The sequence below is a fragment of the Mustela nigripes genome, chromosome 8, assembly GCF_022355385.1.
Source record: "Mustela nigripes isolate SB6536 chromosome 8, MUSNIG.SB6536, whole genome shotgun sequence".
Taxonomy (NCBI): Eukaryota; Metazoa; Chordata; class Mammalia; order Carnivora; family Mustelidae; genus Mustela; species Mustela nigripes.
Window position 1 is genome coordinate 61,475,401 of NC_081564.1, and position 23,323 is coordinate 61,498,723.

The following is a 23,323-nucleotide window of genomic DNA, read 5'->3' on the forward strand; positions in this document are numbered from 1 at the left end:
ATGCCTTAACATCTATTTAATCTCCACTACAGTACCTGGTACCTGAGTCACTACTAGAGGAGAAAGGAAGATTAATAAAAGCACCTAGATTTAGAAAGTATGAATTAAGTTACAGATTTAAGTGATGCACAAATATTTAAACAGGAGATTATATGACACTGTACTGGGTGCTAATAATCCTGCTCAAACTTTAGCATTCCCATTAGCTTGATTATTTCCATTAGCTCGATTAGCATTCCCATTAGCTAGATATTCACACTGCCTCGAAGAAAGCAGGAATAAGGCTGCTTTGACTAGATATGTTCCGATAGCCTCCTCATCCATTCTGGTCAATTTATTGAAGTCACTCACATGTGTATGTATTTATATGTTCCTTTTTCCTGTCAAATGAAAGCGTATGGTGAACTGGGGACTCCATCAGCCTGTACACTTGAGTGTCTGTGACCAGGACGATGGAGAGTAGAGTACCCAATTCACCAGGGTAGGCATATTCCCCAGCCATAACTAAAGAATTTGTTCATCAGCTTAAAGCTTAAACATCAGCTGAAAGCCGATGACATTTTGGGGTTGTTTGTAACCAAAACAGAAACCACTTGTTCTTAACTGATACATCATGCTGTAATAAATGGTTGAGCTGGGATATAAAATGACCTCTGATTTCAAAGCCAGGTCCTTTCTCGTCTTTAAAAACTTCACTAAGGGCTTTCATTCCTGCTGGCAAACACACCGGTTCTTTTCTGAGCTCATTTCTATCTTTTAGTGACTAAAGAAATGCAGATATAAGCAACAAGCTAAAATTATTAAGATTCTGTCTTACCAGCAAAGTCATACATTTATTAACTTGTCTGATTTCCAAGGAATCACAGGTGACAGTCTTACCAAATATTTTGACCCTGTATACCATGAGTTGCCATTTATTTTTCAGTCTCCTGTAACAATTTTCCCAACTCAGAAGGTAATGGACTTACATTTGGTGTTTTTTTATAGCAACACCACATTTCTAGTAGATTTCCTAGATTAATCACCTTTCATTACAATGCACACACACATACACATACACACACATAAATAGCCTCAAAATCCCTCTGGCTTGCAGAAGTGTTTCCTGCTCTTACTGCTTATCAGCAACTTGAGGGCAGACTGTGTCAGTTCAGCTTCAGGCTCTTAGCTGGGATTTGGTTTGTCTCTCCTTATCTTATTCTGAGACTCAGGTTCAAAGAACCCATCTTATCTGGGATAGGACGTTCCCCTGACAGAGCAGTGGACAAGAGGCAGAGATAATTTTACCTACATCTCAAAGGTCAAAAGACAAATGGAGAAACCTTAAGTCAATGAAGCAGGATGTGTACTCAGCTCCCAAGGAATTGTGAAGAAATAGAATCTACCAAAACCAAAATTTACATGTAAGTGCAGCACACTATCCAGTTAAAAAAAGACAAACATTGTGAGACCAATTTTTTAAATGCTTGTAGTTGAAACACCTTACATATAAGAATATAGAAAGAGGTTCAGAACTATTGTGTTTTTTTGTAGCAAGGAGACCTCATTTTCTAAAAAAAAAAAAAAAAAAAAAAAAATAGAAAGAGTGAAATTTGGATGGAAATTAATACAAAAAAAGGCATTATATTGATACAGTATCAGACAAAGTAGATAGTTAAAAGTTACTTAAAAAGAGGACTCTATCATGATGATACCACATTTGTATGTACCAAAAATAATAGCCTCATTTAATAAGCTAACAGAACTAAAATCCAGAATCACAGTGAGAAATTGTAACCATTCTTTCACATCAATTGAAAGAATACATAGATAAGTCAAGAAGGAGGTAGAAGATTTGAACAAAACACCACATTTTATCTAATTTAGATAGATAAGATGGCTATGTCCAACAACTGAAAAATTCACATTTTCTTCAAATGAACCTGAAGCATTTATAAATTGACTTCATGCTAAGCTTTAAAGCAAGTTTCAAAACACCATGAAGCATCAAAGTGGAAACACTCAAATTTCATGACCAATGTATCAACCCCAAAGTTACCCCAGAAATCAGCAAGTTAGACCAAAAAAAGCAGACGGAAAGAATGATAAAGACAGAAATAAATGAAAAAGAAAATAATCATGCAGTGGAGAAAACTAAATGTGAAGAAGTTAAATTGATAGAGCCCAGGCAAGACAAGGTTAAAGGTGGGAAAGTGTACAAATAGACTATATCAAGAATGACAAGTAGATATAAGTACAGGTCCTACAATCTTAAAAAAGGTAATTAGGGAATCTGATATTTGTGTCAAGAAGTCTGACAAGTTAGATGAAGGATAAATTCCGAAAACAAAACTTAACAGAACTTTACACAAGAAGAAATAGAAAATCTATTATTTTATTTATTTATTTATTTATTTATTTTTATTTTTGTTTATTTTATTTATTGATATATATTTTATATATTTTTTATATATAACACAGGAATTAAATATGTAATTAAGACTTTTCTACAATTCAGTCTCTATAACCTAAACCTTCTCTGATGGATATGTGTGGATATAAGTACCAAAAGATTTGTACAAAATAGTTCCTATCAGTATTATCACAGATTACCATAAACTAAAAGCAATACAAATAAGTGAATTTGATAATCTGTTGAATATGAATAGCATGGAATACTGTTCAGTGCAAATGAATCAAATATTGTTATATGTAATTGAGGTAAATTTCATAAACATAGTAGTGTTTAGTGACAGAACTTAGACCTATAAAACATTTTTTTTTCTGTGAAACATTTTTAATAAACTAGGATAATTTTAGATTGCTAGAAATGTGGCAAAGATAGTACAGATATTTCCCATATACCCAATGTCTAATTTTTCTCCTTGTTATAGTAATATGTAACACAATTATACTTTTAGAAAGTTGTAACACAAGAAAACTAGTTTACCTTCCTTTGGGAGGTAACACAAGGGCGTCTTCTGAGTGCTTTTTGTTATCTTCGTTGATCTATAGTGGTTTCAAGTGCGTTCACTGTGGGATAATTTACAAATTGTATATACTTATAATTTGTGTACTTTTTGTATGTGGTGCATCAATGGAAAAAACAGATGTACCATATAATTGGAAGTACCCCTTCTGAATTTAGAGCATCACCATTTCCTCAAGTTCAGAAGTATTTCTATACCTAAATGTTTCAACACTCACTGTAAATAGGATAGGTAAAGTCTCAAATCACATCAGATCATGGCTTGCCACAAAATGAATCGGGTCTGGACATATTTTGCAAAATACATTAAAAATTTTGTATTGTAGATTTCTGAAATCAGATAACATTATGGACTTAAGTTTCTAGCGGGAAGGTTCAATACCATAAAGATTACAAATCATCTCAAAATAATTTGTAATTTCAATAAAAAGTACATTCAAATCCTGAAATCTTTTGAAACATAGATTGTTATACAGAGATAGTAAAATTCATAGGAAAGAATAAAGGTAAAGACAGGAAAGAAATAATTCTAGTAAGGAGGAGGTAGAGAGAAAACCAGTGACAATGGCATTGGAGTCATCCTACTACAGTTCTCTGTATATGTATAGCAGTCTAGCTAGTTTCTAGTTAAGGGCTAGAAAGACCAATACAGTGCAGTGGGGAATCTAAAAACAAGATGATGAAATATATGGGAGCTTGATATACTATTGGGTAGGATTCCAAATCAAGGTTTGGAAGATCCATTCAGTGGTTCTCTGACACTGAGTCATCACCATTTTGGATTATCCTTAAGGTATGGAGATTATTTCTACCAGCACAGGAAGGTAATTTTTCTTTGAAAAGAAAAGAAGTAGAAGGGGGTTGAAGTCTTTGATCGTATATTTCTTTCTTACACATTTGAAAAATCTCTTTATACAAACATGTTTATGAAATGTTTCCTAATTATAAAAATGTATTACACATTATTGGAAACCTCAAAATGCAGTTAAAATTCCAATGTAATAATCTTAATATGAAAAAAATTAGAAAAATTTCATCCAAAGATTCATACTGAAGTCACATAAGCAAATAACAGATGACATAACTGCTTCTTACTGTAGCAAGATGAAGTATTTTTAACTCTGTAGCTCCTCATTGCTTTGGTAAATCCTTCTATTTCAAAGCATGGAATGTAGTTGTATATATTCTTAGACTCATTATCAGAATATTAATTCCATGTTACAACTCAGTAATTTTCACATTCGTTATAATAAAATCCAAAAGGAAATTAAACTTAGTAAAATACCCGCTCTCTTCTATAACTCCTGGAGAACTCTTACTAGATCAATCACCAAAGGTTTTTATTTTTAAATAAAAATATTAAAGTAAAAGCATACCTTAAAATTCCCATGTTTCAATAAATTTTATCTCACACCATGTTGACAAACACCATAATCTTTCATCTCTACATTGGATGTTGGGGTCAATATATCAATATACTATATATTCAATGCAAGAACTTGAGTCCAAACATGTAATAAAAAAAGTTCAAAAAATTAAGTTTTATGGATTCTGGGCTTATGCTTAATAATTTTGGTCTGTTCAAAGGCTATAAATATTTCAACAGTATCTCTGGGAATAATTTTTAGTCCACTAATGGTTCTGAGTGGTTCAGAATCAGAGTAACATAACAAGAAGTAACAGTTTCTATATTAGGCTTTAAAACAGGGGTATGTAACATATTCATCCAATGTATTATATCTTAGCTATCCAAAGTTTAAGTAAAATTAAGTATTTTTAAATGAAAAATATTCATCCATGCTATACAGTATCTGCTAAGAAAGAAGCACAGTATTAGATGGGAATTTTTTTTCCCCCCAAATTAGGAGTTTCAGGTCCAAAAATGGTTAAGCAAATGGCTCAAGGTCACATCCCTAATTAAGTAAAACAACCATCAAGTTCTATTCTCTTCCATCAAGTATTGTTTCCAATCCTCACTGTTTCTCTGGAGTCTTTCCAGTTCCCTCTGCCAGTATTCCACATATATGTAATTGGTTATTCTGATCTGAGGTTTTATAATTTGGGATTATTATTAAATTACAAACCAGTGGCACAGAACATTTTATATCGCATTTAGAGAAAAAGAAAATTTTAAAAACAAAGAGAAAAATAATATTGTAGAAAGATTATTTGGGGGTCAGGGAAGGACCAATTAATGCAGATCCAATTGCCCCTCAATTGCAAGGATGGGGACTTTGTGATTAAACGTGCCACCTGCAGGCCTTAGAAAGTATTGGCAGAAAAAAAGGGATTAAAGAAAAATGTTTTATACAATAGAAAATTTCAATAACCCAAGGGAGTCATCTTTTTAATAGATGTGACCTTTTTCACCAAGGAAGATCACTGTGTAATGTGCCAGGTACTCCCTGAAATGCCATTTCCCATCTGCCCGAAGAGGCATTAGAGCACAGCCACAGCTGCATGGGGGGTTGAAGAGACCCCAGGGGCATGATGGCAAGCACAGCCTGTTCTGGTCCTGGCCCAGCTGCTGGTGGGAAGTGGCAAGCATGCTGGTCAATTAGAGTTCCAGTCCCAACAATTTGCTGACTTCAGGAGCTTCATTGGTCTTTGTTGTAAAGGTACGCAGGGTGATGGTGGTCGTCTAGTAACCTGTATAATTCTTAGTAGCATAGAGGGAAAGTCTGATGCTGCTTTGCTATATTTGCTAACTTTGAATGAGGAGAGATTGGCAGAAAGTTGAGTCTGGCTCTTCCAAGAGAAGCTCTGCAAGGGTACTATCTTTATGATTCAGTCTACCAGGTGCTGTTAAAACATTCAGGATACAGAATAAACTCTTTGGGACTTGTTTATATTTTTTAATGCTTTCCTGTGTTTCACTTGATTCTTGCCCATAAAGATAGTTATTTTCATTATAGAGCCTACATCATCAAGGTAACAGGAATCAGTCTCTTGCAGATTTGGAACCAAAACATTTTATTTGTTAATAAAATAAGAAGGAAAAGTTGCCCAAACTTAGATTGTTCAGTTTCATTTTGTTTAGTTGTGTAATTGATTTTGATCAGTTTTAACAATATGAGTAGCCTTGCCGATTTCCTTGACAAGCTCCAATGAAAGTGTTTTAGATTTGTTTGCTTTTTTAATCGGCAAGTTACTCTTTTTAAAGATTTATTTATCTTAGAGAAAAAGAGCAAGCACCAGTGGGAGGGATAGAGGGAGAAGGAGAGAGAATTCCAAGCAGATTCTGTGTTATGTGTGGATCCTGGTGTGAGTCTGAACCTCATGACTATGAGATCATGACATGAGCTGATACCAAGAGTCAGACGCTTAACCGACTCTGCCACCCAGGCACCCCTACAAGTTATTCCTTTTTTTTTTTTTTTTTTTACACATATCTTCCATTTAAAGCTAAGTGCATAAACTACTTGCAGGGAAAACCAAAACACAGCAAAGCACTGGCAAGAATTTCCCATCCTCAGCTGCAGTCACTGACATAGGAGAAACTCCTCCTTTTTATTTTTGATTTTCATTCCAGTATACAATGTTATATTAATTTCAGGTACACAGTATAGTGATTCAACCATTCTGTACGTTACTCAGTTCTCATCAGGTGTACTCTTAATTCATCTATTTCACCCATTCCCTCACCCATCTCACCTCTGATAACCATCAGTTATTCTCCATAATTATAAGTCTGTTTCTTAGTTTGTCTCTTACTTCCCTTTGAATGTTTTGTTTCTTAAATTCCACATATGAGTGAAATCGTATGGTATTTGATATGTTTGGCTTAGCATTATACTCTCTGGCTCCATGCCCGTTGCTGCAAATGGTGAGATTTAATTTTTTAAAAATTGAATTCTTTTTTATGGCTGAATAATATTCCATTGTAAGTATGTACACACACACACACACACACACACACACACACACACAACTGCTTCTTTATCCATCTGTGTATTGATGGACACTTGGGCTGCTTGCATAGTTTGGCTATGGGAAATAACGTTGCAATAAACATAGGGGTGCATATATCCCTTCAAATCAGTGTTTTTGTATTCTCTGGGTCAATATCTAGTAGTATGATTATTGGATTGTAGAGTAGTTCTGTTTTTAGTTTTTTGAGGAACCTCCATACTGTTTTCCACAGTGGCTGCACCAGTTTGCATTTCCATCAACAGTGCCCAAGGGTTCCTTTTCTCCACATCCTTATCAACATTTGTTGTTTCCTGATTTTTTTTTTTTTAAGCCATTCTGACAGGTGTGAGGTGATACCTCATTGTAGTTTTTATATGCATTTCCCTGATGATGAGTGATGTGGAGCATCTTTTCATGTGCCTGTTGACTATCAGATATCTTCTTTGGAGAAATGTCTGTTTATGTCTTTTCCCCATTTTTAATTGGATTATTTGCTTTTTGGGTGTTCAGTTGCATCAGTTTTTCATATAGATCCTAATCCTTTATCAGATATGTCATTTATAAATATTTTCTCTCATTCAGTAGGTTTTCTTTTAGTTTTCTTGGCTGTTTCCTTTGCTAAGCAGAAGTTCTTTTTTTTATTATTATTATTTTAATGTAGTCCCAATTGTTTATTTTTGCTTTAATTTCTCACACCTCAGGAGACCTATTAGAAAAAGATAGGTTTGCTATCTTTTTAGCAAAAAGATAAAAAATTGCTGCGGCCAGTGTCAGAAAAATTCCTGCCTGTGTTCTCTTCTAGGATTTTTATGGTTTTAAGTCTCAGATTTAGGTCTTTAATTCATTTTTAGTTTGTTTTTGTGTACAGTTTCATTCTTTCTCATGTTGCTGTCTGGTTTTCCCCAACACCATTTGTTGAAAAGACTTTCCCACTGCATACTCTTGCCTCCTTTGCAAAGATTAATTGGCTGTATAATTGTGTGTTTATTTCTGGGCTTTCTATTCTGTTCTATTGATCTATATGTCTCTTTTTGTGCCAGTACTTTACTATTTTGATTACTATAGCTTTGTAATATAACTAGAAATTTGGAATTGTAATGCCTCCAGTTTTGTTCTTTCTCAAGATTGCTTTGCCTACTCTAGGCTTTTGTGGTTTCATATAAACTTTAGGCTTGTTTGTTTTTGTGAAAAATGCTGTTGATATTTTGATAAGGATTGCATTAAAAATGTAGATTGCTTTGGGTAGTATAGCCATTTAAAAAATATTTGTTATTCCAATCCATGAGCATGGAATGCCTTTCCATTTCTTTGTGTTGTCTTCAGTTCTTTCCATCAGTGTTTTATAGTTGCAGAGTAAGGTCTTTCACCTCTTTGGTTAAGTTTATTTCTAGGTACACTTTATTATTTTTGGTGCAACTATAAATGCAATTGCTCTCTTATTTTCTCTTTCTGTTGATTCATTATTGGTATACAGAAATGCATAAGATATCAGTACACTGATTTTTTATCCTGCAAGTTTACCAAATTCATTTATCTGTTCTAGTAGTTTTTTGGTTGAGTCTTTCAGGTTTTCTATATAAAATATCATGTCATCTGCAAAATGTGGAAGTTTTACTTCTTTACCAATTTGGATACATTTATTTCTTTCTGTTGTTTAATTGGTGTTAAGAATTCCAGTATGAAGGGGGTGCCTGGGTGGCTCAGTGGGTTAAGCCGCTGCCTTCGGCTCAGGTCATGATCTCAGGGTCCTGGGATCGAGTCCTGCATCGGGCTCTCTGCTCAGCAGGGAGCCTGCTTCCCTGTCTCTCTCTCTGCCTGCCTCTCCATCTACTTGTGATTTCTCTCTGTCAAATAAATAAATAAAATCTTTAAAAAAAATAAAAAGAATTCCAGTATGAAGCTGAATGAAAGTAGTGAGAGTGGACACCCTTGTCTTTTTTCTAACTTTACAGGAAAAGCTGTATGTTGTATGTTGTTAGCTATTGGTTTTCATGTGTGGCCTTTATTGTGTTGAGTTATGTTCTCCCTAAACCTGCATTTTTTTTTAAGATTTTATTTATTTATTTGACAGAGAGAAATCACAAGTAGGCAGAGAGGCAGGCAGAGAGAGAGAGAGGAGGAAGCAGGCTCCCCGCTGAGCAGAGAGCCCGATGCGGGACCCGATCCCAGGACCCTGAGACCACGACCGGAGCCGAAGGCAGCGGCCTAACCACTGAGCCACCCAGGCGCCCCCCTAAACCTGCATTTTTGAGGGAATTTTTTTTTTATCATGGTTGGATGTTTTATTCTGTCAAATGCTTTTTCTGTATCTATTGAAGTGACCATAGGGTTTTTATCTTTCTTTTATTGACATATCATGTTGGTTGATATGAAAATATTGAACCATACATTGTATCCCAGGAATAATCTGACTTAATCATAATGAGTGACTTTTTAAATGTATTTTTAGATTTGGTTTGCTAGTATTTTGTTGAGGATTTCTACATCGATGTTCATCATAGTTGATGTAGTTTTTTTTTAGTGGTGCCTTTATCTGGTTTTGGTATCAGAATAATGCTGGCCTCATAGAATAGATTTGGAAATTTTCCTTCCTCTTCTATTTTTTGGAATAGTTTGAGAAGAATAGGTATTAGCTCTTTTTGAGATGTTTGGTAGAATTTCCCCTGTGAAGCTCTGGTCATGGACTTCTGTTTGTTGGGAGTATTTCGATTACAATTGCTGGTAATCAGTTTGTTCAAATTTTCTATTTCTTACTGTTTTGGTTTTGGTAGGTTGTATGTTTCTAGGAATCTAACCCATTTCTTCTATGTTGTTCAATTTATTGTCATAAACTTTTTATAATATTCTCTTAAACAACTGTATTTCTCTGGTATTTGTTGCTACCTCTCTCCTCTTTCATTTGTGGTTTTTTTTCTGAGTCCTCTCTGGTTTGTTTGTTTGTTTGTTGTTTGGAGGAGTCTGGCTAGAGCTTATCAATTTTGTTGATCTTTTCCAAGAAACACATCCCGGTTTCATTGATGTATTCTGTTGTTTTTTTTTTGTTTCAGTTTGTCATTTATTTCTACTCTAATCTTTACTGTGTCATTCCTTCTGCTAAGTTTTAGATTTTTTGTTGTTCTTTTGCAAGCTTCTTTTGGTATAAGATTAAGTTGTGTGAGATTTTTCTGCTTCTTGAGTGGTCCTTTAAACTTTCCTCTTAGAACGGCTTTTGTTGCGTCCTAAAGATTGTGGATTGTTATTTTATTTTCATTTGTCTTCATGTATTTTTTGATATCCAATTTTTATTTCCAGATTAACCCATTCTTTGTTGAGTAGCATGTTTTTAATGTCCATGTATTTGTGCTATATCCCAGTTTTTTCTTATGGAGGATTTATAGGATCATAGTGTTGTGATCAGAAAAGATGGATGGTGAATGGTATGACTTCAGTCTTTCTTTATTTTGTTAAGAATTATTTTTCAGCCTAATCTATTATGTGATCTATTCTGGAGAATGTTCTCTCTGCACTTGAATGTGTATCCCGTTTTAGGATGGAATGTTTGAATAGGTTTGTTAAATCTATCTGATCCCATGTGTCCTTCAAAGCCAGTGTTTCCGGGTTCATTTCTTGTTTGGATATCTGCCAAACAATATAAATGGGGTATTAAAGTCACCTACCATTATTGTATTGCTATCAGTTAGTTCCTTTATGTTTGTCATTAGCTGTTTTAAGTATTTGGGTGCTTCCATGTTGAGAATATAAATATAATTGTCTGTTGTCTTATTGGATTATCCCCTTTACTCTTACTTAGTGTCCTTCATTTGTCTGTTATAGCCTATTTTGTCCGATGATTGTCCCCAGCTTTCTTTTGACGTCTGTTTGCATGATAGATGTTTCTCCATTCCCTCACTTTCAATATACTGGTGGCTTTAGCTCTGAAGTGGGTCTCTTGTAGATAGCATATAGATGGGTTTTTATTTTTAATCCATTGTGTCGCCTTCTATCTTTTGATTGGAGCATTTGGGCTAATACATTCAAAATAATTATTTTTCTCCCTCCTTTTTTTTTTCTTAAAGATTTTATTTATTCATTTGACACTGAGTGAGAGAGAGAGAGAAAGTAAGCACAAGCAGGGGGAATGGCAAGCAAGGGAGAAGCATGCTTCCTGCTGAGCCAGGGGCTTGATGGGGGGCTCAATCCCAGGAACCTGGGATCATGACCTGAGCTAAAGGCAGCTGCTAATTGCTTGAGCCACACAGCCCCCCACCCTTTTATTTTATATTTTTTAAAAGTTTTTATTTTATATTTTTTTAAGTTTTTTTTTTTTTTTAATTTGTTAGTCAATATACATCATTATATTATTTTCGGGTGTAAATCGCAAAGTAATTATTGCTGTGTATTGTCATTTTGGTACTTGTTTTGTGGTATAGTTCTTCTCTGACCTTTTCTTGCTCTCTTTCAAGGTTTGTTGGTTTTCTTTAGTGATATACTTGGATTCATATCTTTTGAGTTATGGTAGTCATTAGGTTTGTATATAACATGTTTTGCATGTAGCAGTCTGTATTAAGTTGATGGTCACTTAAGTTTCAACCCATTCTTTACTTCTCTCCCTGTCATGATTTAAGCATATGGTATCATATTTTATGTCCTTTCATTCTATGAATCCCTTGACTAATTTTTACAGATATGCTTACTTTTACTGCTTTTGTGTTTTCCACTTTTCTTATTCGTATTTGTGGTCTTTGTTTTATGTTCAGTATGTCCCTTTAACATTGCTGGTTTAGTGGTCATGAACCCCTTTACCTTTCATTTCTTTGAGAAACTCTAACCCTCTTTCTAATTTGAATGATATCCTTACTGGATAGAGTATTCTTGGTTGCAGATTTTTCCTTTTATCACTTTGAATATATCATGTTCCTCTCTTCTGGCCTGCAGATTTTCTGCTGAAAAATCAGTTGTTAGCCATATTGGATTTCCCTTATATATAATGGTCTTCTTTTGCTGCTTTTAAAATTCTCTCTTCATCAGTATTTTTTTTTTTTTTTTTTTGCCATTTTAATTACTGTGTGTCTTGGAGTGTACCTCCTTGAGTTGATTTAGTTGGGGGATTCTCTGTGCCTCCTGAATCTGGATCTCTCCCCCCACCCATTAGGGAACTTTTCAGCTATTATTTCTTCTTATAAATGTTTTGCCTACTTTTTTCTCTCTTCTCCTTTGGGTATCCCTATAATGTGACTGTTATTATGCTTGATGGAGTCACTGAGTTTCCTAAGTCTACTTTTATTTAGCATAATTTTTGGCATAATTATTTGGCATATTTTTTTCCTCTTAACTGCTTCGCTTTATTACTTTCCTTTACTCTGTCTTCCAAGTTGCTGATTTGCTCCTCTGCTCCCTCTAGCCTGCTATGTATTCTATCTAGTGAATTTTTAATTTATTTATTGTGCTCTTCATCTCCAGGTGGTTCTTATCTCTTTGTTAAGGGTCTCACTGATGTCTTCCACTCTTTTCTCAAGTTGAATGAGTATCTTTATGATCATTACTTTTGATTCTTTATCAGACATATTACTTATCTCTGTTTTATTTTGCTCTCTTGCTGTGGTTTTAATTCTCTTCTTTTGTTTGGAACATATTCCTCTGTCTCCTCATTTTTTCTAACTCTCTTTGTTTTGGGAAAGTCAGCTATGTTTCCTGCTCTTGAATATAATGGCCTTATGAAGAAGTCTGCTAATTCCCTATAATGCAGTGTTCCTGTTCACCAGAACCTGGTGCTTCAGGGATTGTCTCCATTGTGTGTTACATATACCCTGCTTTTGTGGACAGAGTTTGTTAAAACTCTGATCCCCACCCCAGCAGGGATCCAAAATGTGTACAGGTCTGCTTGCAAAATGAGACCAGCAGTCACCACTGGGACTGGGCCTGACCTGGGCAATTCTGAAAAGCAAGCAAAAAATGATAGGATGTGCAATTGTAACAACAAGGTGCACCTGGGCTATCTCAGAGCCTGTCATTCTTGGGGCACAGGCTGTTCAAAACGCACAAGTGGGGAGACATGGTATCAAGGTTTGTGCCAGTCTTCTGAGGGAGGAAACCTCTAGCCCAAGGAATGAGGAAATGTAACTGGGAAGGGTAGATCTGCTGAAGTGGGGAGGGGGCAGCAGGGCTTAAGTGAATGTCAACACAGTGCTGGTTCCAGTAGAAGTCCTTCAGCAATCCCTACCCCTTTGGGACATGCTTCACAGCAATATTCTAGCCTTTGAGTATTTGCACATTTCCTCTGCCTGAAATGTGCTCCTCCCAACATTTTTTGTGGCTGTTTTCTTCTCATCAGTCATGCCACAGCTTAAATATTATTTCCACTGAGACACCTTGTGTAACTATTCTCTAGAAAATATTCTGCACATTGCCAGTGATTCTGTACCAGTATTCTGCCTTATTTCTTTCTTGGCACTCAATTACTCTCTGAAATCATTTTACTAATTTATTCCTTTGCTTATTTTCTGACTTCCTTCAGTACAGTGTAAGCTTTATTATAGCAGGGATCTGTCATTCTTGTTCAGTGATGTACCTGGACCCAGCACAGTGGCCAGCACTTAGAATGACTCTACTGGATGCCCAGCAATAGTAATACAGTGCTGGGGTTATGATAAATAAAGGAGCTAGTTGTCAGGGCAATAGGAAAATAAAAAGAAAGTTCCAAGTCACTATAATCAGTGCCATGACAGGGGCCAGCACAGAGCACTATGGTGACATTTATAAGTAGTGCCCATACCCTTATTAGTGGTTCTGGGTTTCCTCAGGGAGGATATCTTTGTAGGAGACCTAAATGATAAGCAAGAGTTATGCAGGTTGGGGGTGGGGGTGGCAGGGGAACTGGAAATAGTCTCAGATGGAAGGACTAATAATGGCCTAAGGCAGAGGTGATAATGGTACTTTTGTGGGCTCATCAGTAGTTAATGTGGTTTAGAAGAAAGGAGGAAGGAGAGAATGAATAGCACTATCAGGAGAAATTTAGTGAGCTTAAATGCCTAATTTATGTAGATTCATATGAAATTTGTTTGAAACCTGTCAATTAAGTAATTTTTAAAAGCCCATTTCTTGAGTTCCTACTCTGTGCAAAGAAATGTAAAAGGTTTTCTCTCTCCTGCTAAAGAGATATTGATTGAATGGAGAGAAAAGCAGGACATAATAAATTAAATGGTGTAGCCAGTCCTGAGGCACAGGGTGGTAATGGCTCTAGGGTAAAGGGTTTAGACTGCTTTGTACAAGAGACATTTGAAATCTCCAAGGCCTTGTGCTTTTCATCCAAGAAGCCCTGGTATGCTGGGGGGAAAGGTTGCCATGGCAGCCAGTAGTTGCTATGAAGGGAAAAAAGAGAAGCTTAATGCTAAATATTTTGCTAATAGCAATATCTGGCTTCTTTGAATTTTTCTCCTAAGGACTACTTTTAAAATATCTTGTTAAAATCATAAATCAATAAAGTTAGGCAGTATATGAAATATATATGTCAGAATATACATAAATATGTAAGTATACATATATGTATGCCCATGCCTTAGGATATATTCATATATTTGCACTAATAAATGTGTATATTTGATGTGTATTAAATTACACTTTATGAATAAAGAGTAAATTTTTTGCCATTTGGAGAACTTAAGTATCAAAAAAATTTCAAAATTTATTACATTAATAAATTTATATTAGGTAAAAATAGAAGGAACCTATGTATTATATTTGCAACATATATAACAATTTTAATTAAGCAATAAATTGTATAGCTGTGTAATATCTGGATCCCCTGCAGACTATAAGACCATGAGGGTAACATTGCTTTCCCAGCAACACCTTAGTGTTTTGCACATGAAATAAGCTCAATAACAATCTTTTGTATATCTTCCTTGAATGGGTGGCTGAATAAAGGGATAGAAAGGCAACCAAGGAGGAAGAAACCAACTACTACAGCAAAAACTCTCCATAAATTAACTAGAGAGCTCATAAGCCCAAATCTCATTTGAACTGCCAAAGGTTTTGAGTCCCATAAATGCCCTATTTTATATGTATATATGTATACTATCTGTATAAGATAGGTGTACTGGAGAATCTCTAAACAAAACAAAACAAAAAACCCAAACAATCAAAAGGCTGCATCATGATTCTTTCTTAAATGAATTTAGGGATCACAGTGGTAGGTGACACTGATGTGGTCCAAGGAAAAGCCAGAGGTTGTATCAGGGTTCCTCCAAGTTTATGGTCAACACATGTGTCTTTTGGATTGTATTCAGAAAAGGAAGGCCTTGCAAAGAAGAAAGAACCTGAACAAAGTAAGTTTGCTACAAGTTCTAACTCTGGGGTCTGCAGAATATAAAACTGAACCAATGTTCTAGGGAGCTGGGCATTTTTTTGAAAAATTTATAAGCCTGTGCTTCCTGGCACTACTGTAAATTTAGTGTTCAATTTCTGCAGAGCCATCAGTGCCCTTGTCAATCATTTTACTTATTATTAGCTAGTGCCCTTTCCTATTCCTCATTTAGTTCTTCAAAATCTTCACTTCTCATTTTCAGCAGATGTTCTTGCCCTCTTACTTCACCTTAATGAGAAAATAAAAACATCCAAAAATAAGGAGTAAAATATTCAAGGCTAGCAACTAGAAGCTCACCTGTGTCATTAGCTACATTTTCTTGCTCTCCCAGTCTCAAATGAAGATAGGTTATTGATTCTGTCAAGTCCAGCACTTCCATCTGGGCTCTTTCCTCTTCAATGTCTGTTTCAGTCATGCAGTACGAGTTGTACCTTCCTCTGTTCTATATTTTAAGCATTTCTTACAGTCTCTTTTTTCCAAGAAAAATATTCAAGTCACCTGTTTTAAGAATCCAGTTCTAGCTACTTTCTTCCATCCATCCTTTTGTTCACCATTAACTGTAGATTATTTAGGAAACCCCATGTACAAGGTTAAAAAGATGGAGAATGGGGGTAATACATGAAAATGGAAGAAGGATGCACAGTCTTAAAGCACCCTATTAGATGGGAGAGGATATTTACAAATGAAATATTCGGTAAGGGATTAATATTCAAAATACATGAAGAATTTACACAACTCAACACCCAAAAAACAAATAATCTGATTAAAAATGGGTAGAGGGGGGGCACTTGGTGGCTCAGTGGGTTAAAGTCTCTGCCTTTGGCTCAGGTCATGATTTCAGGGTCCTGGGATCTAGCCCCACATCAGGCTCTCTGCTCATCAGGGAGCGTGCTTCCCCCCCATCTCTGCCTGCCTCTCTGCCTACTTGTGATCTCTGTCAAATAAATAAATAAAATTAAAAAATAAAATAAAAATAAAAATGGGTAGAGGACCTGAATAGGCATTTCTCTAAAGAAGACATACAAATGGCCAACAGACACGTGAAAATATGCTCAACATCACTAATCATCAGGGAAGTACAAACCAAAAGTACAATGAGATCACTTCACACCTGTCAGAATGGCTAGTATCAAAAAGACAAAAATAACAAGTATTGATGGGGGTATGGAGCAAAAGGAACCCTCATGTACTGTTGGTGGGAATATAAATTGGTACAGCCACTGTGGAAAGCAGTATGGAAGGTCCTTGAAAAAATGAACAGTGTAAATACTATATGATCCAGTAATTCTACTACTGGGTATTTACCCAAAGAAAACAAAAACATGAATTCAAAAAGACATATATACCCCTAGAGGTTTACTGCAGTGTTATTTATAATATAATAAGATATGAAAGCAACCTAAATGTCCACTGATAGATGAATGTATAAACATACTGTGAGGTACACACACAATTATTGCTCATAATATAACTCAGCAATAAAAAAGAATGAATGAAATCTGGCCATTTTCAACACTGTGGATGGACTAGAAGGTATTATGCTAAGTAAAATAAATCTAATAGACAAATACGATGTGATTTCATTTATATGTGGAATCTAAAAGAAAAAAAAAGAAAAGAAACAGACCCGTAAACACAGAAGATAAACTAGTGGCTGCTAGAGGGAAGAGGGTAGATAGACAAAATGGGTAAAAGAAAGTTAAAGTACAGGTTTTCAGTTATGGAATGAATAAGTCATGGGGGTGAAAGGTACAGAATAGGGAATGTATTCAATGGTACTGTACTGGCATTGTATGGTGAAGGGCTGTAGCTACACTTGTGCTAAGCACAGCATATAGAATTGTTGAATTTCTATTGTACACCTGGAACTAATGTAACATTGTGTTTCAACTATACTTCAATTTAAAAAAAAAATAAGGTATCAGAGGTTTATGTGCTGATTTAATCACTTCTAATTTGCACATCAACATTCAATCTGGATTCTGTTCCCCCCTCACCCATTCTCCTAAAATAGTTTTCAAAGGTATAAATATGACCCTTGCTGCCAAACCCAATAGGTGCTTGCAGTGATCTTTCAGCATCTGCAATATTTGACAAATTGACTACTTCTTTAAACTTCTCGTCTGATTTGGTACCTCCTTCTTTCCCGATTTTTCTAACTTCTTTCTGATTACTGTTTCTGAGTATTTAAGTATATTCAGTATCTTAAAAAGACTACTCTTCACTCACTTTTCCCATAACTGTGTGCCCATGGATTCTGACCTTTACTTCTATTCTTATTTGACATTTGTTCCTTATAGATTCATATTCATGTCCAAGCTTTAGTCATCATTAGAATTCTCATAAGCCCATATTGATGTCTTGAAAGATTATCTCTCAGTTTAAGCCCAGAATCACATGTACAAGTCTCTCCTGGGCAGTATCTCTGAAATGTCCCTAAGCACTTCAAATTTGTGGTCATATTAATTATTTTTCCTTGACAAATGTTCCATCTTGGCTAATGGCACCAGTATTCCCAGTAATCTAAGCAGGTTCCTCTGTCCCCCACATCCTTAAATCTAACTGATAAGCCATTCCATTTCCATCTTTTTATTATTGTATACTGACATTTTCCTCTCCATTTTCATGGCCAGTACCTTAATCCAGGGCTTTTAGTGCATTTATTGCCTAAATGATTTTTCTACCTTCAGACTTGACTCCCTCAAATCTATCCTTCATACTCTATCCAGAGAGAAATTTCTATAACATAAAAGCAAGCATTCATCTCTCCAATTTAAGTTATTTTTGTGATTCCCCCATCATCAAAAACACAGCAAGTAGCACATAATAAGTGCTCAAAAAACAGTGATTTATTCCTATGGCGACTGGTACTAAATGAAGTCAGGCTCATCTCTTATTTGGACAAATAACTCTGCCTCTCAAACCCTAATTTTCTCCTCAAGATAAAGAGGATAATACCATCTCCTTCAGAAGTTTCTTACACAGATTAAAGATTATGTAGTAATATGGTCCAAAACCTCCTACGACAGAAAATGTACTTAATAAATATGTACTTAGTCATAATTACCAATGGAGCAGTCTGGCCTCTTAGAAGAATCAAGGGCATCATATGGGCTATCAGAACTAAAAGGATATGGAATATGCTCAAAACAAAAGAATTTAAGATTTCAATGGACTTTAGGGTCACCTTTAAGCCACCAAGTCATTACATATCATTCTACAACAACTCTGTCAACGACTACTTTTTGTAGGCACACACTAATTACACAGTCCTTTATAAGATGACCCCTTTTTATCAAAAGTTCTTATACTGAATCAGAAGAAAATTGGAATTATAGAGCTGAAATTGGCCCAAGGCATCCAATACTCTAAATTCTAAGCAGTTTAAGAATTCCTTAATTTTTAAGATATTACAGTTCTTCAATGCTGAAGTTGGCACTAAAAACCAAGACTCTTTTTTACCACCGCTAATGCCCCTTTTTCTACAACACAAAGACTCTGTCCTGATGACATGGTACAGAGGATAAATAGAATACACAGGACATAAAAGTTCAGAGAATAACCTTCCTGAGGCAAGGCGGCTTGCATGGAGTGGGGGAGAGAGTAGAGACTCCCCTATCGAGTGAGTAGCTGAGGACTCTGGCATCTAGTTATGCAGCTTTCACTTTATTTTTAAAATGTGTAATATATATATATATATATATATATATATATATATATATTTTATAATAGAGTATGTGCGAGTTCCGTCCCTTCGGATCTGGAAGATAAATGTAGATTCAAGTGGCTGCACAGATGACAGCTTTTAACTGTACAAGAAACCCCTCTGTGGCCTTAGCAACTCCTTCCATTTGTTGCTTCTCAAGCCCAGTTGCCCAGTCCCTCCCCAGGTGGGCAAAATGACCTGTTTCCCAATGGCTGTGCACACAGCATGCCGGAGAAAGGAAGGTAACCTTGACAATTCTGTTAGGAAGCAGCAGCCTGAGACTGCATCTCCAAGTCAATGACACCTGTTTTCTCTTCCAGATTCTGGTCATGTCAGAGCACAGAGCAAACAACACTATCACGGTGATAACTTGTCAGCTCACTGACATTATCTGTGCTCCATCCTCCACAGAAGCAGCTGAGAACATAGTCTGTGTTAGTCAAAACAGCAGATCTTACTAAGATACAGGGAGGAAAGTATTCTGGTTGAGATGGTGGTTTGTGAAACCAAAGGTCCTGGGTTCTAATCACATCTCTATTGCTTAAGAGTGGAGTGACCATAATTGAGTTACTTACCCTTTCTAAAATTCAGTGTCCTCATCTTAAAATGGGGTAAGAGATAGAAAGGAGATAACAGAATGCTTCATGCTTATTGCAGGTTAAATGTACTATAATTTGGACTTTTTTGTTTATTCATTTAATACATAGAATCGGCTTGTCTCCAGTCAGGAATCATGCAATGCTGGTGAATGAGAGGTTTGATTCTCGTCTTTACAACAATTACCAGAGTGGGGGAGGGGGCCTTCTACTGTCAGAGTTCCTCTGATACATTTGACTCCATTGCCCTATTTATCTGCAGAATGGTTCAGTTTTCCCTTGGGCATATTTTACTAAATGTGTCATAAAAGCATTTTTGCTCAAACCACAAGTTTTCCCCATCTCATTCCCCTCCCCCAGCCACCACAGTTATGTATAATCCTCAATCTACTAAAAACCTTGAATACTCTTTCACTTCCTCTGTTGTTTTCTTCACCTTTCTCCTTCATAGTCTCTTAAATTTCTTTTCTTCAATTTTCTTATTCTCTAACTTTACCTTTTCTTTTCATCCTTGTCCTTTAGATCTTACCAGCCAACATTCTGCTAATCCCTTGGGTTTTTTGTTTGTGTTTGTTTTATTTTTGTTTGTTTTTTGACAGAGATATCACAAGTAGGCAGAGAGGCAGGCAGAGAGAGAGGAGGAAGCAGGCTCCCCACTGAGCAGAGAGCCCAATGTGGGGCTCAATCCCAGGACCCCGGGATCATGACCTGAGCTGAAGGCAGAGGCTTAACCCACTGAGCCACCCTCACTAGGGTTTTTTTTTTAAAGTAATTCCCAGACTCTTTTCCATGAACTGCTGGTTGATCCCTCAGACTGAGTATGATTTCTCCCTCTTTTTAAGTCCCTAAGCATTTGGTTTTCGTCACTCTGTCTTTCATTATGATTAATATTCCTTTTACTCGGTACCAAGGGTAAGTTTCTTGGGCACACAAATAGTGCTCCTTTCTCCTCTCTGTCTCCTACACTTGGAATCATCTTCAAATTGGCTCCAAAACTGACTTCTATTATTTCCTAAAACTGTTTATTAAATTCTCCCCTCCTCCCAATTAATACAGTGTTTGCCTTAGGGATTCATTTTTTACCCTTTCTTATTGTATGTGGCTATCAACACAACCTAAATTTGGTCTTGTGGTCAGATCTTGGTCTTTCACAGTGACATCTAATTCACCAAAGTTCCCAATTCCTTAACCAGTTGTGATTTGTCTAAGTGCAAGCCATGCTAAGTGGACAGGTAGATCATGAAATCATGGAATCATAGACATAAGAGACAATTAGTGTTGTAAGGAAGTCAGACATCATTGCTTTTACAGCATTCCTGTGAGATGGGGCACAGAGACTTTTTATAGACACTTCCAGTGATGAGTTTATTCATATATCAGAGAATCCCAGGCTCTGATGTGTATCTCTCACTGGCTAAAAGTCCATACCATTAAGAAGAAAATGTCTTCCCTAGATTTCCTATCTCTTATCGTAATTCTGGCCTTAGAGAAATATTCAGAATACAACTTCCCCTCCACTGCCTTTTCTTCCATGTGACAGCTCCTTTAATACTGGAAAACATAAATGATGTCTTCTGCTCGTGGCTTTACCACTGACTGTATTCAGAAGATAGCACTGTCTTATTTTCAGAAGACAGTCTTCATCTTCCAGAATCTTAACAACAACAGCAAATAATATACAAAAAAAAAAAAAAATCAGAAGAAAAATGAGCAGATGGTTCCATTTTGCTTTGTTCTTGCAGAGTAATATGTGACCCAAACAAAGGATCTATAAAACAGATAAATAGCAGCAACAACAATGAAACTTTTGTTATAGGATCATTACTTTTCTAACCACAGAGGATGCATAACTGCTTCACCACACCAGACATGAACCATTTTGTTTTGTTTTGTTCTGTTTTAATTATACTTGTTACTCCCTCTGCTAGGATAAGGGCAGATAGTTGGGCCACTACATTTTAATTTCTTTGATAGACAAGCAAAAATATAGGAACCTGAAATATGTCCTCTGCAATGGCATTATTATCACTGCTAGTGATACTTCCTAGGAGGAGATACTTCCGAGGAAATAGCTTCCTTTGGTGACTCATTCAAAAATACATACATCTTCTCTACAATTTAGCCTCTTATAGATAGTTGCAATGCATTTATTCATCTCCAATTAAACAACACACAGAATTTGTATACTGTAAATCCTCAGTACATATTTACTAAACTAGAATAGTTAAAATGAACATTAGCAAGAAGAGTCCTGTGCTGTATTTGTTTTTTGTGTGTCTAAGGTGGGCAACCCCAAATTGACAAAGAGGAAGGTGATCTGGATTAAACAAATAGTGCTCAAAAGGAAACCAATGGAATTTAGAAATGACATCTACACATGACTCTCGTTCTGTGGAGGTGAGCTACATTTTTGCTCTGCAGGGTAACATCTTGACCACACTGATTTGGACTCCAGTGTCCTTATCTATAAAATCAAGGGAAAGGATATCTTAAGGTTACTTCCACCCCAATGATTTCTCAAACTCCTTATTTTTTTCCCCCTTTCTCTTGCCATGCCTACCCACTCTCTATTTTGAATCAGTCTTTTCTTATGTTCCATTTCCAAGAATATCCACAGTGTTTACCCAGTTGCTAACCACTCCACATCCTCCATACCCTACCCATTTAAAAGTCCTTGAACTTTCTCGAATTCATCATTCCCTCTGCATAGATACATTTCCAAGGAATGTACCAAATCTGTTAAAAGTTTAACTTCCACTATCTTTGTAGTAAAAGATTAGTTTCACCTGCTACCCTGTGTATCTTCCCAGGTACTGTATGGGCTAGATACCTTTTTGTCCTCATAAATGACACTTCTTGAGAGTAGAAACTATCAAGTTCATTTTGTACTCTCAGAATTTAACCATAACAGGGATTTGATAAAGATTTATTAAATGAATTGGATTCATCAATAAAGTCACAGCATCACTAATGTTATCTTTTCTTTAGACTTGTGTAAGAGATTGCAATGGGAAAATCTATGACTGACCTTATTTCACTAAATCTGTGCTATCTCTGAGAAAGCTCTGAAGGATTACCATAAATAATTAAAACAAAGGCTCACTTACCAAACTAATTTTTGATGTAGCCTTATAGTTTTATTTCTTGCTAGCTGATTTGAGAAATTTGAGAGTCCATTCATCTAGCTATCTTGAAAAATTCTTATTGCCTTAATATTTACAGGTACTCAGTCATCATCACAAACATCACCACAAAGCTTCCTTGTGCCTATGTTTTCTTCTCAATGGGGGCTTGGAATATCCATTAATTTTGCCATTAGTTTCTGGATCTGATGTTTGCAATGCATAATGAATGCATTTACAAATTAGCAGAGTGAATATTTTGTAATTATGAAGGAAATTAATATTTTGTATCAAAAGAAAAAAAATCTTTCCATAATCAGGCATTCAATAACAAGAAATGTTGCTTATGCCTATGCATAAGATTTCAGAAGAGTAATGCAAATGATCCAATTCATGGACAATTTAAGTACAGTAAACTAACTTGGAAAATGTCTTCATCTTTTCTAAGACCAGTTGCCATACAGCCTGTCCTCATGAAAAAGGAAACATTTACTGTCTCTGTGAGGTATTTTACAACATTAAAATTCTGTTTGTGGCTTTTGTAAACCTCCCCTGGAAAATTACAAGTGAGATTAAAAGGAACTCTGACAGCCTGGGGAGGAATTGATAGATGACCTGCCATATTTAAGACAGCCAGCTCTCTGCTAAGGTCAGCCCTCACATACTGAGAGGACACAA

General features: G+C 35.9%; 1 protein-coding gene and 1 long non-coding RNA gene across 2 annotated transcripts in view; one reads left to right on the forward strand and one right to left on the reverse strand.

The window, feature by feature from the left end:
• LOC132023937 (uncharacterized) overlaps positions 1–23,323 on the forward strand; it is a 229,596-nt gene that overhangs the window by 188,921 nt on the left and 17,352 nt on the right. The gene's annotated exons all lie outside the window — the stretch shown is intronic.
• The window catches only part of RIT2 (Ras like without CAAX 2), a 381,183-nt gene that overhangs the window by 1,327 nt on the left and 356,533 nt on the right, over positions 1–23,323 (reverse strand). The window lies entirely within an intron of this gene.